The sequence below is a fragment of the Symphodus melops genome (assembly GCF_947650265.1).
Source record: "Symphodus melops genome assembly, chromosome: 21".
Taxonomy (NCBI): Eukaryota; Metazoa; Chordata; class Actinopteri; order Labriformes; family Labridae; genus Symphodus; species Symphodus melops.
Genome location: NC_136711.1, coordinates 8,745,059 through 8,761,970, shown reverse-complemented (window position 1 = coordinate 8,761,970; position 16,912 = coordinate 8,745,059). Strand labels below are relative to the sequence as shown.

The 16,912-nt window shown below is 43.9% G+C and overlaps 1 protein-coding gene across 3 annotated transcripts in view; it reads left to right on the top strand.

Annotated features, from left to right (window-relative positions):
- The window catches only part of raraa (retinoic acid receptor, alpha a), a 147,007-nt gene that overhangs the window by 39,363 nt on the left and 90,732 nt on the right, over positions 1 to 16,912 (top strand). Inside the window, exon 3 of one of the 3 annotated variants that reach the window (XM_079333889.1) lies at positions 2,259 to 2,369. The exons of the other annotated variants lie outside the window; for them this stretch is intronic. The gene's annotated coding sequence lies outside the window, so the exon portion shown is untranslated. The remainder of the gene's footprint in view (positions 1 to 2,258; positions 2,370 to 16,912) is intronic. 3 annotated transcript variants of the gene reach the window in all.

Below are 16,912 nucleotides of genomic sequence, written 5' to 3'. Positions count from 1 at the left end.
GTTCTGGCATTGTCTCATAGACTTTTTTCTGTTCTGGCATATTTGGACTGGATGAATAGAGATTCAGTTTTAGCCTGCAGCTGGCTCCTCGGCCCTCAGGGGGGTTTTGAAGGAACATTTGAAGTGTTGCATTTCATATTTTAAGGATTTGAAGAATTACTGAAGCAGAAGCTGTTTTGGTCTTTCTCAACCAACACTCTTTCACCCCAAAAAAGTTCATAAAGTAATAGCGCTTGACAGCTACCTCACCGCACCTACACATGCACAAACACCTTGGAGCAGATCCCCGGCTCAGCTGGCTCTGTGCGGCAGAGGTGATGATCAATCAGGGTCAAAATGTGTGCTCTCCTGTTTTTTCTTTTTTTTTGTTGTTGCAGCAGCACAGACTTAATCTTTACCTCTCTCTTTCTGCTCAAAGGCTCTGGGGCACACTCTGTGATTATGTGTGTGTGTGTGTACGTGTGTGTGTGTACGTGTGTGGGTACAGTGACGCTGCTTCAGTTTAGAACTCAGGCGTTTTCAGGTGAGGGAAGATGGTCTGAGTTCAGGAGCAAACTGAGAGAGGAGCCAGTGGTGGAAGGCCTACAGGCACTTAAAGTAGCACATACAGTAAGAAACACAGAGCAAGCACATACTGACATGTTCCACCGGACTGCTTGTAGGTGTGTGTGTGTGTGTGTGTGTGTGTGTGTGTGTGTGTGTGTGTGTGTGTGTGTGTGTGTGTGTGTGTGTGTGTGTGTGTGTGTGTGTGTGTGTGTGTGTGTGTGTGTGTGTGTGTGTGTGTGTGTGTGTGTGTGTGTGTGTGTGTGTGTGTGTGTGTGTGTGTGTGTGTGTGTGTGTGTGTGTGTGTGTGTGTGTGTGTGTGTGTGTGTGTGTGTGTGTCTTTGTTCTGTCTGTCTGTTCTCTTGGCACCTAAATCATAATGGATCTCATTACCCAGCTGGGCTGACTTGGTGGGGCCTGTCTGGATAGAAATGATAGCTGGATGGCTGAGGGGTTACACACACACACACACACACACACACACACACACACACACACACACACACACACACACACACACACACACACACACACACACTCTTTCTTCATCCATGTACACATGTTATTTCGCTGGCTTATACATTTAATTCTTATCCAACAATATTGTGCACAAATATTCTTGCACACAAACGCACACTTTATTCATGCGTGTTTTTTTTCAGCTGGTCAAGTGACTGTGGAACCTTACATTTCATTCTTACTTGTCAAACACCAACAGGAAAGGGAGAAAAAGTGCTGCACACACACACACACAATAGCACAAACACACACTCACATACATGTACACACTTCTGCTCACACTTGTGTGAGCCTATCCAGACACAATGGACATTAGTGGCTCAGCTTGCCGTCAGACAGAAGGGGAAGCGATGCAGAGCAGAGGGAGGGATGGGTGAAAAATGGAACTTCTCCTCTCGCCCCCTTGCCTCCCTCCTTCCCTTCCTTTCCCTCCCCTTCTCCTATCTGTCACTCGTTTGGAGGACACCAGCAGATGCGGATTTGTCCCTCGAGGTGAGCCGGGCTTGTGCTGCCATCTTTTTTCCCCTCCCTTATCACAGCGTAGTCTCCCACACAGGACGCAAGCAAACCATGAATCACCGCTATGAGCCACGCAGTACACATCGGCTGTGAGGGGAAAAAAAAAAAAAGTTGTTGTGTCCCAGTAAATCACATATTTTGCAACACACTGTATCTGCTCTGTATCTGAGCAGCGCTGGCTTTGACGCTGTGAATACAGGCTGAGCAGTCGGTTGCTCATAACACAGTTAGGGCCTCCACCATTTGTCTGGACATGACCATTACCCGAGCCAATTACTGGCTGCTGTACAGGCCGCTCGCCAACAACCTAATGTTTTCCCGTCATGCCTGCCTCCACCCTCAAAACCCCTCCTCTTACAAACACACACATACACACACACACAAGCAAAGAGAAGGGGGAAACGGATAGAGAGGAAGGATGAGGAGCCTGAGGCACAATCCCCCCACCCTTACCTCGACTGACTGATACAGCTAATAAACTTTCATTTAAGCTAATGTTCCCCTTTTTTTTTTCTTTCTGATTTCTCCTCCCTTTCACCCCTTCCTCCTACTCCCCCTGCTCTCTCTCTCTCTCTCTCTCCCTCTCTCTCTCTCTCTCTCTCTCTCTCTCTCTCCATGTCTTTTCTCCCTCTATTTTTACTCTCCTTTTCTCTGTCTCCCCCTTGTCTGTGTGCCAGAATAAGGCCTCGTCCAAGCAATCGATGCAGGCAGTCCACCAGCCGGAAGCCCAGTTGGCCAAAGAGCACGCCACTCAATCAGTCTGAACAGCAACACACAAAGAGCTGCCGGTGAGTCGCAGAGGTAGACGCACACGAGCAGCAGATACTGCTAACCTGCAACAGCGAATGTGATACAGAGTTTAAGACACTCAAACAAAGCCAACAACAACAACACTTTTTAAAATAGCTGTCTGGCCGGAGCGTTTTTGGCTCACGCCTCCTTGCCACTGCCAACTCTTCTTTCTCCAAATACTCGAGGTGCTCTGCTAATTAAACTTTCAGACAAAGCGGTTCCTCTATTTATAGCAGCCTTTGTCTCACAGCACATTCGTCCCCGTGTTTACTCTTGTGGTTTTCTCCGTGCAAGTTACCTTGTCAGTGCGTGCTGACAGTGGACATGCTCCCTCCCAACCACTGCTCCCACCTGCAGCACGTTCCCTGTTCAGGCTTGAGGGAAGATTACAGCAGATACAATATGTAGCGATGTGCGGCGAGTGACTGGACTTGTATGGACTTCAGTATGTGTTCTCTGTTGATCTGGGTTTCTGCTGTTTGTCCCAATACAGGGAAAAGCTTGTTATCTCCAAAGTTACGTTTGTGAGCAGGGTTAAGCCTACCATAGCTACTCCGTCGACGCGACGCGGGAGCATAAACTACGCTACGAACCACAGGGACTGTGATTGGTCCGCTCAGAACGTCGTTTCCGGCAGTCGCTTTCCGGTCACAACAATCACAACACAACGACACCGCGATTTTTTTAAAGTTGTGGGGAAAAATACAACCATCTCTACAACTCATCATTAAAACACTCTAAAGACTGCCTCTCTCTCTCTCTCTCTCTCTCTCTCTCTCTCTCTCTCTCTCTCTCTCTCTCTCTCTCTCTCTCTCTCTCTCTTCAATATGACGAGAAATTCATAAACAATAATCACCTTCATTATCCTGGATGCACCATAGAGTACCAGACTGGACACGAATGTAAAACTCTGAATTAAACTTACACAAAAACCGCTGCACCACCTGTTGTCATTAATATCTTTAAAGATGGAGCATTTATCATCAAGTGTGAGTTTGAGTTTGAACAAAGATGACTGAGCTGCAAGACGCACAAAGCGCACAGCGGTGGCTTCACACATTTCACCTTCTCATTCCTCAGCACATCTTCATCACCTGCACGTATTGATGATGTAGATTATTAAAGTTTGGACATTAAGTCGGGCCATCTCTGACCCCATCATTTGAGCTAAATATTCTAAAGATTAGTCACGGAGCAGACGGAATTTCCCACGAAAAAATGTGGCCGACAATAAAAATTTGATCAAACCTTTGATAAGTAACGATGTAGAGTGAGGGAGACTGCTGAGTGACGTGAGCACGGTGAGTGTGTGTCCTGTAGACTTAAACGTTGCATTGCATTGTGTGTAATGATGAACAGTGACTGTTTTGGCACTGTATAACAGCAACTTGATACCGTTCTGTATCCGGCTTCTTTGTCTAAACTTCTGGTTTCTGCCACGATCCAGCGCTGGAAACGTTTGATCTTCCCCTCCGTTTGTATGCATTTTTAATCACGAGCTGCTTTGCGTTAACGGTTGATGGCTGAATGTGGGCGCGTAGCGGGGCGGGACACGGGGCTAATCTACACGCGTAAACGGATTCATAAATCGAACGGTTTCATAAATCTGAAATATTTTGTGCGCACGTCGTTTCAGGGGTTTTTGGCGTACGTACATATTTTGTATGTATTCTTTTCTCTTTTATGAAATGAGCCCTCAGGACCTTAGTTTACTCTTCCATCATTTGTTTGCAACAAAAATCAGGAGTTTCACATCATAATTATTAAAAGGGAATTCCTTTCGAGGTGAATTTTTTAAAAGTAGTTTCTTGTGCTGCCATGAATCATCTCCTGACTGAAATAGAGAAAATGCTAATATACCACAATGCCCCAGAGCAATGGCATAAAATAAATTGTTTTGTTCCACCTCTGGTCTGATACCCAATGGCTTTCAATTTACAGTCATATGTAATGGAAAAAACAAGCACTTCAACTGTTTCCCTGACTAATAAGTTATTCATGTTGTAAAGCGATCATTTCAGCTATCTTTGCAGCATTTTTCCCGCAGGACACAAATCAAAAGGTTTCAGTCTTCCAATCCTTTCTTAATATTCTTAAGTATTCTTTACAGACACTTCACATTATTTACTCCTTTTCTTGCGCAAAACATCTTATGGCCAAAACTGGCCATCTTGCTGTCAAACATCTTTGTGAAAGGAGGAGCGCAAATGAAAGATGACCAGTTTGATTTTCACCTCAAGTCTTACGATAATTGGTTCCTGCACGTTAAAACTGCGCTAGATCATGCGGAGCCTCGCTAATTGAAATCATGTCATCATGTGCCACAAGTCAGGATTCATTAAGACAGATAAGACCTCAACAAAGAGCGCAACACAACAAGTCAGGGTCATCAGATGTGAGTAGAGACATCCCTTCGCACGTGCTCTCTGCAGAGGAGAGAGAGTGGAGAACACGATCTGACTCTGCTCCATCAAGGATTCTGCCACTTTTTCATACATGAAAGATGGAGTGTTTGATCTGGTGAGCTCTCTACAGCCTGAAGTAGAAGAGCCTCCTTTTAAAGCTCACTGACCTTTGGATGAACACCCACTCCTGTCGCTACTTGTACTCCTGTTTGAGCTCCATCTCTGGATTTGAAGAGTCCAATGATGCATGTCAGCATCATAGACTGTGTAAAGCATGGATGGTCGTCTCAGTGACATCACCCATTGGTTTCTAAAAGGGCAACAATGGCAACGCCTTCCTGGAAATGCTGACTCCACCTAACTCATAATCTAAAAAACAATAAAAATCAGTGTTTAAAAACGGGCAATATGAGACCTTATCTAGATTCCTTGGTAAGTGGACACTCGATGAACTGCAGTATTTTATATTTCCACTTTGACTTGATTTTTCTCAACACCCGTGGTTGCCCCTTGGTCTGCATCCTAATTTCAACCTTCATGTACCTGGGCGCTTCGGTTGCAGCTCCGTCTATGCTCTGTCTCTGGAGGTGTGCCACAGCAGGCGAGGCAGACAGTCTTCGTATTTTTTAATAAGACGGCAATAACAATAAATCCTACAGGCTAATCATCCACTTGCCACTTTCCTTCCTCGTCTCTCCCCCGCCCCAAACGCAGAGCGATGCAGCATTACGCTGCTGCTGCCTTCAATTACGCCATTCATCATGCCTCTTATCTGGCCGCCGATTTGATTGAGTGTGCGACGGGAGACGTCACAAACCCATACACTCTGTGCACCAGTGTGTGTGTGTGTGTGTGTGTGTGTGTGTGTGTGTGTGTGTGTGTGTGTGTGTGTGTGTGTGTGTGTGTGTGTGTGTGTGTGTGTGTGTGTGTGTGTGTGTGTGTGTGTGTGTGTGTGTGTGTGTGTGTGTGTGTGTGTGTGTGTTTGTGTCTGTGTTGGGGGTGTTGACAGTAACTGCATTTTAGGGGTGTGTATATGGGATGTATTGGGATGCATGAGAGTGGAGAGAATTGCATAGAGGGTGAGGGAGGGTGAGGGAGGGTGTGTGTGTGTGTGTGTGTGTGTGTGTGTGTGTGTGTGTGTGTGCGCACACGCACACCAGGAGTGTATAAATCAAACCAGATGATCCCCCCCCCCCACCATACCACTCTGATCCGCTCTGTCTCAGCGAGCACATTTCTCTTTTCTCCCCTCCTACTGTCCCATGTACTTCCATCCTCCCACTGTCTTTCTCCCCCTCTTCCTCCTCCTCCTCTTCTTCTTCTTCTTCTTCTTCTTCTTCTTCTTCTTCTTCCTTTGGAACAGATTTGTCTGGGGGCCCCTTGTCTAATCTCCAGCAGTGCCGGGCGTTGGGAGACGGGCGACACATTTTAATAAGCAACTGGGCGATGTAATTTAGCAGGCTGGGAGGGAGATTAGGCTGATTGATGCCGGGCTCGCCTAATGGTCCGGCCTACGGCGCCCAGCCCCAAATTGGTGGTAATGAAAGTTTTGTGCAAATTGAGATGGAAGAAAATAAGGCCATCCCCTCATCTCCCCTCACTCTCTCTGTCTTCATTCAATCTTTGTATTTCTCTCTCTGTTTCTTCCCTGCTCGCTCCATCTGTTCGACATGGTGCAGCTCACTCGGACAGATCCTCTTTCTCTTTCCTGCATGCTCTCTTCATTTTCTTTATCTTTTCCACTCTTTCTCTTTCACAGCTGTCTCATCATGCTCCTTCCCTTCTCGTCTCTTTCCTTTACATGCTCACCTCTCTACCTCTTAACCAAAATCGATCTATCCCTCCTTTTCTCTCTCTCTCTCTCTCTCTCTCTCTCTCTCAGTTTTTATAGTTTTCTCAGCCACCTCTGAGTCACTTTCTGTCCCTGCTCAACTCCATCTCGTAGCTTATTTACTTTTACTCACGTCCTCATTTGCTCCCCTCCTCCTCTTCAGCCTCTGCTGTGCCAGTAGGGTGTGTGTGTGTGTGTGTGTGTGTGTGTGTGTGTGTGTGTGTGTGTGTGTGTGTGTGTGTGTGTGTGTGTGTGTGTGTGTGTGTGTGTGTGTGTGTGTGTGTGTGTGTGTGTGTGTGTGTGTGTGGATCAGGAGGTGTTCTCGGAGCTGCTTCTGTGTTGTCAGGACAAATTCATCTCCATCTAAAAAGAAAGGGGACGACAAGGCTGAGGACTGTCTGCCTTCTCTTTTCTTGTATTCCTCTTTACCTTTTTTTTCTCTCTCGCTCCGTCTCACCTGCTTTTTCTCGTCATCGCACCAAATCACTTTTAGCTGGCCTGCCGCTCTGACAGGCGCCGTGTGCCATGCGTTATTAGGCCGGGGAGATTTCCAGGCCACCACTCAGGATATAGCAAATCCGTGTCCAACAGCCTGTCTCACTGGCAGAGACTTTATTATTCCATTTATTTGTCAGAGGGAGCAGAACGTTACACCAAGCACCTCAGACATGGAACTTTTTGTCGCTTGTTTGAGGTTCAGCTGTGGGAAGAAACACATTTCAAATACTCTAATATAGCAGTGTATCTGGACTTTACTTTAGTACCACTCCTTACCTTCACAAAGCAGTGACAGATTGTGACTTTGAAATGTATTACTTATTACTGAAAAAGAAAATCTGTCACCTGTGGCAGCTGTAAAGACTTTGACCAATGTCTGCCACCGGGTGCCAATCTGATGAACCAATCCCTGCATTCACCAGCCGACACGCAAAGCAGGAGCCGAGGTCCGCTTCCAGGCCAATGGCGCTCGTGCATGTAAGTGAGGGGCGTGGCTTCTGAGGGAGCACCGAGGGGATGAAGTGGGTGCAGATGAAGCACTGAAGGAATGCTACTTTCAAAATCATGCTAGTTTTTGAAAATTGACAATCCTACCTTTAATATGATGTTTGAGGTTGGGTTAGCTTAGCCCAGGAACTGAGACGGCTGCTTTTCTAGTTCATTTCAGAGCTTTTACTTTTTCACTTTTACTTCAGTAACTTGGAAAAAACAACCATTCTTCTTTTTGTAGTCGGGCTGTTTTTTGATTAAAGTTTCAGTTTTGGTACTGTGATTACTTTTACCACCTCTGCTGGTTTGGATGAAAGATTCCTATAGATGAATGCATTGCATTCTCTTTGTTCCTGTTCAGATGCTTACTTTGAATAGATAAACAACAAAAGTTTGCTTCTTGGAGAAGACAGTGCCACCTACAAAAAAAAAAAGCCCAAATGTTTTTACATGTGACGGAAGAAGACAGTGATCTTAATATTGTGCAATGAAGAGGCGCTACAAAGAAGATCAGTCTGTGTGGCAGTGTGTGAGGTTGTATGAGGCACAGGAAACAGAGGTTTCATAAGAATGCATGAGAAAATGTCCTTATTGAGTCTCTAACTTCCCCCAACACAGAGAGAGAGAGAGAGAGAGAGAGAGAGAGAGAGAGAGAGAGAGAGAGAGGACTGAATGCAGGCAAAGTGAAGAGTGGCCTTGGGGGGAAAAATAAGAGGAAGCTAGTGGTGCACGGGGGTGGGCAGTGCAAATTTAGTGGTAATGGAAGACCATAGTACTTTTCATCTTTTGATACTCCAACTTCTTTGAAAAAAAAATCCCCTGAGAATGAATGCAAAGGCAGAAACTCCCATGTGATTTGTGGCCCTTTAGGAGCTCAACTTAATGATATGGATGTGTGCTAAACGTGCGCTTTATGACTCATCTATACAGTTCTAAATGTTTCTTCTGTGAGTGGGTGTGTTATGTGGGTTCACCAGCTATCCCACTTACTTTCCTTTACAACAGCGGCTGTCTCCTGGCACTTTCTTCTGTCCCCCTTTTCTCTTAAACTCCCACATATCTCGACTCGACGGTGCGTTTCTTCAAAGATGTCGCTGCTGAACACGTCCTCCTTCTCCTCCCTCACTGCCACCTTGAGTTATACACTGATCTGTCGTCATTATATAGCTGCATTTGCATCTTCTTCTCTCTCTGAGGTGCTTGTGTGTGTATTTGAAACTATGAGCACATCATTAAACAGGAGAACATCGGGAATTCATGCTATGACAAAAGCAGAGCTGGGTTTGAGGAGGAGGTAATGACAGCGATATACTTTGAGTGTTTCTGACGTGAAGCGTGTTTAAGGTCCCTTAAATAAGCCCTTGATTCTCTGTTCCCCTTCTAGGCCTCTTGTAAAGAGTGTTTATCAATTCATATTGCACAACCAGCATCCTTTTGCAATACCCTGGAAAAAATGTGAACAAAAACATCATTTTTTTCCCAGACCTTATCTGCACTCAAACTGAGGCTGGAGAGGGAACCATCGAGGCTCCCAGTTTGATGCAGCAGAGTCGGAGAGCTCTGCCTGCCTGTGAAGATTCTCCTGGCAAGAGGCCGCTCTTGTTGATTTGCTCACCAAGGTCTGTGGTCAGGTTCTCAAAAAAAAAAAAAAAACACAATATAATCTGACTCCCTGAATCCCAACAACTTTGTGAACGCGATGTGGTTGCAGAGCTGGTGTGGGTAATTTCAGATTTTAAATGTGGCGTCTCTCCACAGGAACTGCTCAGCCTTTGTATTGCTCACACCCGGCTGGCCAAAGTGGTTTGTTAAAGTTGATTGTTTATTTTCTCTGAAGGGCGGCTTGTTTGTGTGAGACGGACGGCAGAAAAATGGAATGCGGCTTGGACCATAGACTTGTGGGAATTTTTAGTGACTGGTTTCCTCTTTTCTTCCAGTTGTTGCTTGTTTTAAATGTCCGGTGGTCAGGGGTAAAGTCATTTTAGCACTTGACACTACATTGCTATATGTTTTTACACACACATGCGCCTTGCTGTGTCTTGGAGGGGCCATTTGAATAAATAAACCCTTGGGGCAATGGGAACAATGGATAATGGTTGGCTGCTTCCTCTATTTTCTCCCTGGTCTTTGCCTCAGTTGATTTTGATTTTCAGGACAGTTTGAAGGTTTTTAAAACATGAAGCGACTTTGATTATCGACCTTCCATGATGCATGCTATTGGAGGGGCAGTAATGCAAGAAACCTAGCCTCCTTTCCTACATGCTCTCCTCCCACCTCATACAGTAGTTTCATGCTGGATGAAGCTTTGAGATATTAAATGGTTGACAGAGCACTTTGATGTCCCTCTCCCTCCGAAGCTCCATGGTACAGTATAGGCTGTAGGGAAGGAGGTGGTTGTGGAGATGAGAAGCAGGGTTTGGGGGGGGGGGGGGGGGGAGTGAAGGGCGAGGTGCTGATGGGGAAGAGATGAATGGCATGCCAGTGTCAGAAGTGGTTGTGTGTCGAGGAAGGAGTAAGGGGATAAAGAGAGGGAAGGATGGAAGGGAAGGAGGGCTTGACTGATTAACCTGTTTACCTCCCTGAAAATGCTCCGGGCGCCATTCTGATTAAAGTTCAGTCTTTCATCTATCATCACCACGGCCAGCTCGAACCCTTCAGAGCTGCCGATACAGAACACAGTCAAAAGGATGGAGCTTCCAACTTCAACCACCAGCTGAACCTCAGAGAGAAAACCTAACACAACTAACAATCCATCTCATTTTCAACTCGTACCTCCTTTTAATTCTCTTCTCATATTTTGTATTTACATCTGTCTTTATCTTTTCTTCCCACTCTGCTTCTAAGCTACTTCCTCTCCAGTCTTACTGCTCGTGTGCCTCAGCCGGTTTCTTCCTCAGATGTGCTTTACCAACTCAAAGCTTTTAGCACCTACAGCATAATACGATTACACCCGTTTGGGGACGTGATATTGTCAACGGCTCGCTAAAAATATCCCTCCAGTCCACTCACAGCAGCACAGGAGCTCTGTGGACTGAATGCAGCGATGGGCAGAGGCAGCGCTACACATAATGTTCTGGCCAGTCAAGCACAAATGTTAGCCCTTTAAAAGCTTTTTGCATCGTCATATGCCTGTGTGTGTGTGTGTGTGTGTGTGTGTGTGTGTGTGTGTGCGTGTGTGAGGACAGCTCGATCGGGGAAGTAAAAGACAGGCAATTAGGTTCAGCCATGGAGCAACAAGGGTAGCGAAGGAAAGCAGGTGCAGGGGAGGTAAAGTCCTGACTATCCTTATCCCTAAAAGCCCTCAAGCATCTTCACTGTTATGAACGTTGGTAGAGATGGAGGAAGTAGATTGAGGTTTGTATTACGTCCTAAAGTCCGGCAGAGAGAAGGTGGTGGATGGAAAAACTAAAATGGGAAAGACAACTGTACATTTTCTGAAGGCAGCAAAAACAAGTGTTGTGATGTAATCCATGAGTATATGTTATCGTCACAATGATGATAATGACCCATAACCTACTGAATGAAATACCTCATAGGAGTGTATGACAACCTAATCCATGCCCATTTTCTTAACCAAACCTCGCCCATTGTGCTCTGTGATCATAACACTGCTTGGCTGAGTTCAGATTATGAAATACTAAAGTGTTTCATTCTTGGATGACCATTAAAGTTCTTGATCCATTCGGCGGTCTTTTCATTTGTTTGCCTTTTTTCGAAAACTTTTTGATTAGTTCTTTGAAAACAACATCGAGGAATCATCAGTCCATGCCTGTGTTTCTGTCACTTCAGCTGATTTTTTTATTTTTTATTTAACCAGGTAATTAACCCATTGAGATCAAGATCTCTTTCACGAGGGCGACCTGGCCAAGAGGGCAGCAGCACGCGTCATGATTAACAATAAGTTTAGAAAAAAAACAACAATGTTGATGACTGATTAGAGGTTGTTTGGTGTCATTTATATAAATAGACACTACAGTCTTTGTCTATTTATCGCACACATTCTTACACCAATATGCAACATATTGCACATCAGAGATCGTCCTCATGTCTTTCAGGTCTAGAAGAGCAAGATGTATATTTTTGGTGGGTTGGAAATGTCCCAGAGATGATGAACCATTTCAGATTTGCTTTCGGATTACCTATTCTATGGATTCATCAATGGAGCTAAAACAGTTTAACTGTGTTTAACTCGAAGATCCAAATGTGGCTCGTTGTTTGATTTGAAGTGGATGAGACATCTGTGTTTCAGTGTGCGCGTCTGCGTACACAAAATAAGCTAAGGGAGTAATGTTATTGGTCTATATAGGCCCTAAGACTGGGGGCAACAGGAACAGTTTAGGTGATGTCACTGCAGCGCAGACAGTTTATATGATGCTACGGCAGCCTGTGATGGACTGATTTAATCCTACTGATGGTGCTCATAAGACACTGAGAGAGGGACAGACTGCACACACACACTTATGGTGTCAACCTTCATACATTTGGACATATCAGGGATAGTGTGTGTGTGTGTGTGTGATTCTGTGTAAAGAGGGAAGGTCAGCAGGGCTAACTCGGTCCCCTGGCTGTTCTCAAGGTTAATGTGGGACTGACAGCGTCTCCTATTAGCAGCCTTCAGATTGTTTCCACCCCCATATGCCGAGCTGATTCATCCTTGGTGGCAGCAGTGCATTAAGATGTAACAGCTTCACTCCCAGGTGTCACTCACCCCTTTAGACAGGGCCCACATCATAATTTCACATTTCCTATTAAGTCCTATTGTCTACTCTCCACCACGATGGTCCATTAAAGGGATCCGGCCCACCGTTACCGCCTCATTCTCACGTGTCACTCAACTCTTCCTATATGTCATTATTTCACCTCGTCCCATTGTCTGTTAATTGAAATACGGCAGACATTGTCTGTATGGTCCATTATAGGGACACGAGCCTTGTTCCTAAGTGTCACGACTGCTTTAGGTCCTAGCTCATTAATTTCCATCCTCTGTGTTTGACTTCAACACGCACAGAGAGGCGGGGCCGAGCCGAGGAAAAAATACCATCGAGAAGAAATACACACTGGCATGTTGAAGATCACCCAAACCATCTAAAGCTCATTTACATTTTAATTCAAAGACATTAAGCAGATGCTCCGATCAGGCGCAGGTTGGTGTTTAGAGTTTTGCTCAAGGACACGTAGGTGAGGATGGGAACACAGTTGCAGTTAAACAGTCAGATACAGCTGTCTTTCTTTTCATGCTAGATATTAGTTGTTAAAATGGTCCCAGTGGGTTGTTTTTGTTTTTCTGTTGTATTTAATTGACAAAATAAAATGTAGCATAACATTTATAGGCATCTTTTTTCCCCCCACAAAATTAAGAGCAGAGAGAGAGGTGAAATAGAGCAGCTACTCGCGTTTTTAGAAATATCCAGTCCTGTGGAGAACTGTAAAATGAAACTTGCTGGTCTTAAAAGTGGCTTATAAGCTCTTTGTCAAAGCGACTCCAGCAGGTACGTTAAAAAAGGCAAATGAGTATTAAAAATGTGTAAGGATCATGATTAGCAAGACTGACAGTGTGGAGGGTGTGTGTGAGCCAGGGTCCACATGAAGAGTGATGATGTTGTTGACTCACTGTCGGCCAGATGCCAATCAATCAATTAACCAATCAATAGTCATCTGGTGAAGGCCTAAGGACACGGGGGAAAAATCTCCCAGAAACACTCGAATCAATTACCTTTCGCCACAGACTCACACACAGGTGTGCAAAAAACACAAACACAAAAACCTAAACACACACGCACACACGCACACGCACACACACACACGCACACACACGCACACACACGCACACGCACACACACGCACACGCACACACACACACACACACGTTAAATATATATGGAGACTTGCATGTCGAAGTCCCCACCTCCCCCCTCTTACCACATGCCCAAACTCCCAGGCATCAGATTGCAGTGCCATGGGAAAAAGAAAAATGAGTAAATTCTGTCTCTCTCCTCATTCCTCATCCCCTTTCCTCCCCTTCCTCTTCCCTCTCTCTCCCTCCTCTAATGGAAAGCAGCATTCCCTGGCTGCCGTCAGCAGCTATAACCAGCTATACTGTAACACAGTTAATAGATAGGCCTGGCAGCTTATGGAGCCCATGCATTTTTAAATGTGAGTTTTATGACTCCTGGAGAGCAGGGAGAGAAGAGAGGGAGGATATGCTTGATATTTGTTCCCTGAGCGTACGTGAAAGGAGAGAACATGGAGGGACGAAGAAGTGAGTAAGATAAGTCCTTTGAATTCTCTGTTTTTTTTCTTGGTAGCTTATTATTATGGTTTTATTTATTCATATTTCTCTTTTTTTAACCACAATATATTTTTTATGATGGGAGTTTAAACGTACTGTATTTAAAGTCTGTCAAAAGATGACGTTGAGGCTCGCGTTGAGGGCCCCCCCTCAACGCGATGGATAGGACACGATTCAAACTAAAAATTTAAAAAATTAAAACATCACATCAACTAAAAACATTTCAAACTGGGTTCCTGGATTGATAATTATTAGTTCTTATCATGCTGATCAGTGTTATCTAAAAAGTTGAGCTGAATACGTTATTTGTTGCTATAACAGGGACTATAACACCATGACGGACAGCTCTGATGACAGATGAAGCTCGTGCGGTGCTGTTAACACTGGATTAACAGAGGTAACAGTGAGCAGAAACACACGAGTCATTGAATGACAGGATGAACAGTTTGGTCATCCATCTTTATTGTATATTTTGTCATTGATTCAAACCAAACGTGGAAAGATTACACAAATTTAAAGATATTTCTTCCCAATTGAGACAGAATTAGTTCTTTTTGGGAGCTTACTGTTGTTAACAAAGGAACCTCTGTTACTTAATTAAAAGATGGTATTGTCAGGGTCTTTTGTGGCTTTTAATTTCCACGTCTGTATCTGTGAATATGTGAGGTTTTATCTAATGTTTATTAATCTCCCAGCCTTGTTTACTTTTAAACATTCTCAGACAAATCAATCTCACACATGACTGTGTTTGTGTCCTACAGAGGTCAAACAGCAGCATGTTGACCAATACTCTATAATATTCTTCTGTGTCAAGCCCTGACCCACAAACCTCTGCCTCCTCTTTACTGTGTCATAAACACACACACACACAATACCAGGCAGCTCTCAGTGATCCTTTATGTGCCCCACATACTGCTTCCTGTAGGCGTACTTCTGTGCCTGATGGCACCGGTTGACAGCTGGAAATGTGCGTTTGCCCTCGAGGAAGAAGAGGCGTGACAAAGAGCGTGAGGCAGATCTCGCTTGCAGGCTTTTAGTGCAGAGTGAACCACAACAGGCCGTAGCATTGGTTAATGCTGTCATGTGACATGTGTCCACACTGGCAGGTCGCTGATGATCACAAACCACAGCACTCAGCTCACATGGAAACTTCATCCCCTATTGATTTGTGGGGAGAAACATTACAGAGTCCTGAATAACTGCAGTGTGTTGATACTGCGCTGTTTTATAACTGACGTGTTGTCAGTCATTTAACCACACAAATGCAGATAGCAGGGAGCTGTGGTTACAAAAGCTTTACAAGGTTACAATGTAAGTGGTGCAGCTTTTATTCAATGTAAAGGGGTGTGTTTGCTTCGTGCTGTTTAAATGTAGTCGAAAGTCTTTTAGTTTCAGATTGTCACAAATTGAAAATGGATTTCCTGAATATTTCCTACTGCATTCACAAAATAGCTCACACCAACTTCAAACTAAACTTTTTGTTGGGGACTGGCACAAAAAAGGTGAAAGGAAAGTCGGGGTTTGTTTGCCTTCATACATGCAGCTCACCCTGAACATTTTAGGACTTCTTCTGGAGTTCTGTGAATATGTGAAGATCAGTTTGAGAGACTTGACACATTTGAGGATGATATTTCAGACCATATGTGAAACTCTTCTTTCATTGAAGCTCAATCCGTTTTGCATATAATTCACGCCTTTTGCATTGCTTTAAGGGAGTTTTGCTGTGTCAAATCTCCACTTTCCCATTGTTCAATGAGGCTCTATAAATCCTTGTCCTTGGCCTATAAAGATCCCTTGTTCTTTGAACAGTGCTGGTCTACCTTCATGTTGAACACGGTTTCTCTATTGTATCAATGACTGTTTACATGCACACGTTATTCCTGTGTTCATCAGAATAATGACAATATTCTGATTTCGATTTAGTGAGTAAGACCCCATGCATGCCTTTATCAGCAAATATTGAGCCATGTCACCGCATTAGTCGGAATACGCTCCTGAATATGTTACTTCAAGGATTTGTTTACGCCCTGAAATGATTCCTTGTCATGACGCTACTACTACTACTACACTACTGCTACTATTGCTACTATTACTACTATTACTACTACTACTACTACTGCTACTATTATTACTGCTATTACTACTACTACTATTACTACTACTTCTACTACTATTACTACTACTACACTACTGCTACTAATACTACTATTACTACTAGTACTAATACTATTACTACTACAACTAATACTATTACTACTACTGCTACTACTACTACTGCTATATCTACTGCTACTATTGCTACGTCTATTACTAATAGTACTACACTACTGATACAAATACTGCTACTACTATCACTACTACTACTACTACTGCTACTATTACTACTAATATTACTAATACTACTACACAACTGCTACTATTACTACTACTACTAATACTACTACTAATACCACTACTACTGCTACTATTATTACTACTACTGCTACTACTAATACTACTATTACTTCTGCTAATACTACTACTATTATTAGTAGTACTACTACTGCTGATACTACTACAACTACTACGATTACTACTATTATTATTGCTACTGCTACTAATACTACTACTACTACTACTACTACTACTACGGTGTATTTAGAATATGCTAATGAACATGTAATCGTAAATATTCCAGTAGCTCAGCACTCTGCAGAGCATGCAAACACCTTTTTCAGAATATTGCTTCAACCAGAATATGGTCCTTAATAGGAAAATGGTTTGCATGTAAACATAGTCATTGTGAGTGTTTAAAGCCAGATGAATATGCAGATAAACACAGTAACCAACACACAAGACTCGATCATTCAAGTAATTGAATGCAGCCCTCTGTACATAAAAAGCTAACAAGCCCTCTGGAAATACAGTGACATTTAGACTGGTGAGTCAAACCAAACACACATTAAAACACACACATAAACATGTGCAAACACAATATGCCTTTGTGCAACAATTGTGGTTACATCAAAAAGATACATTCACAAATCT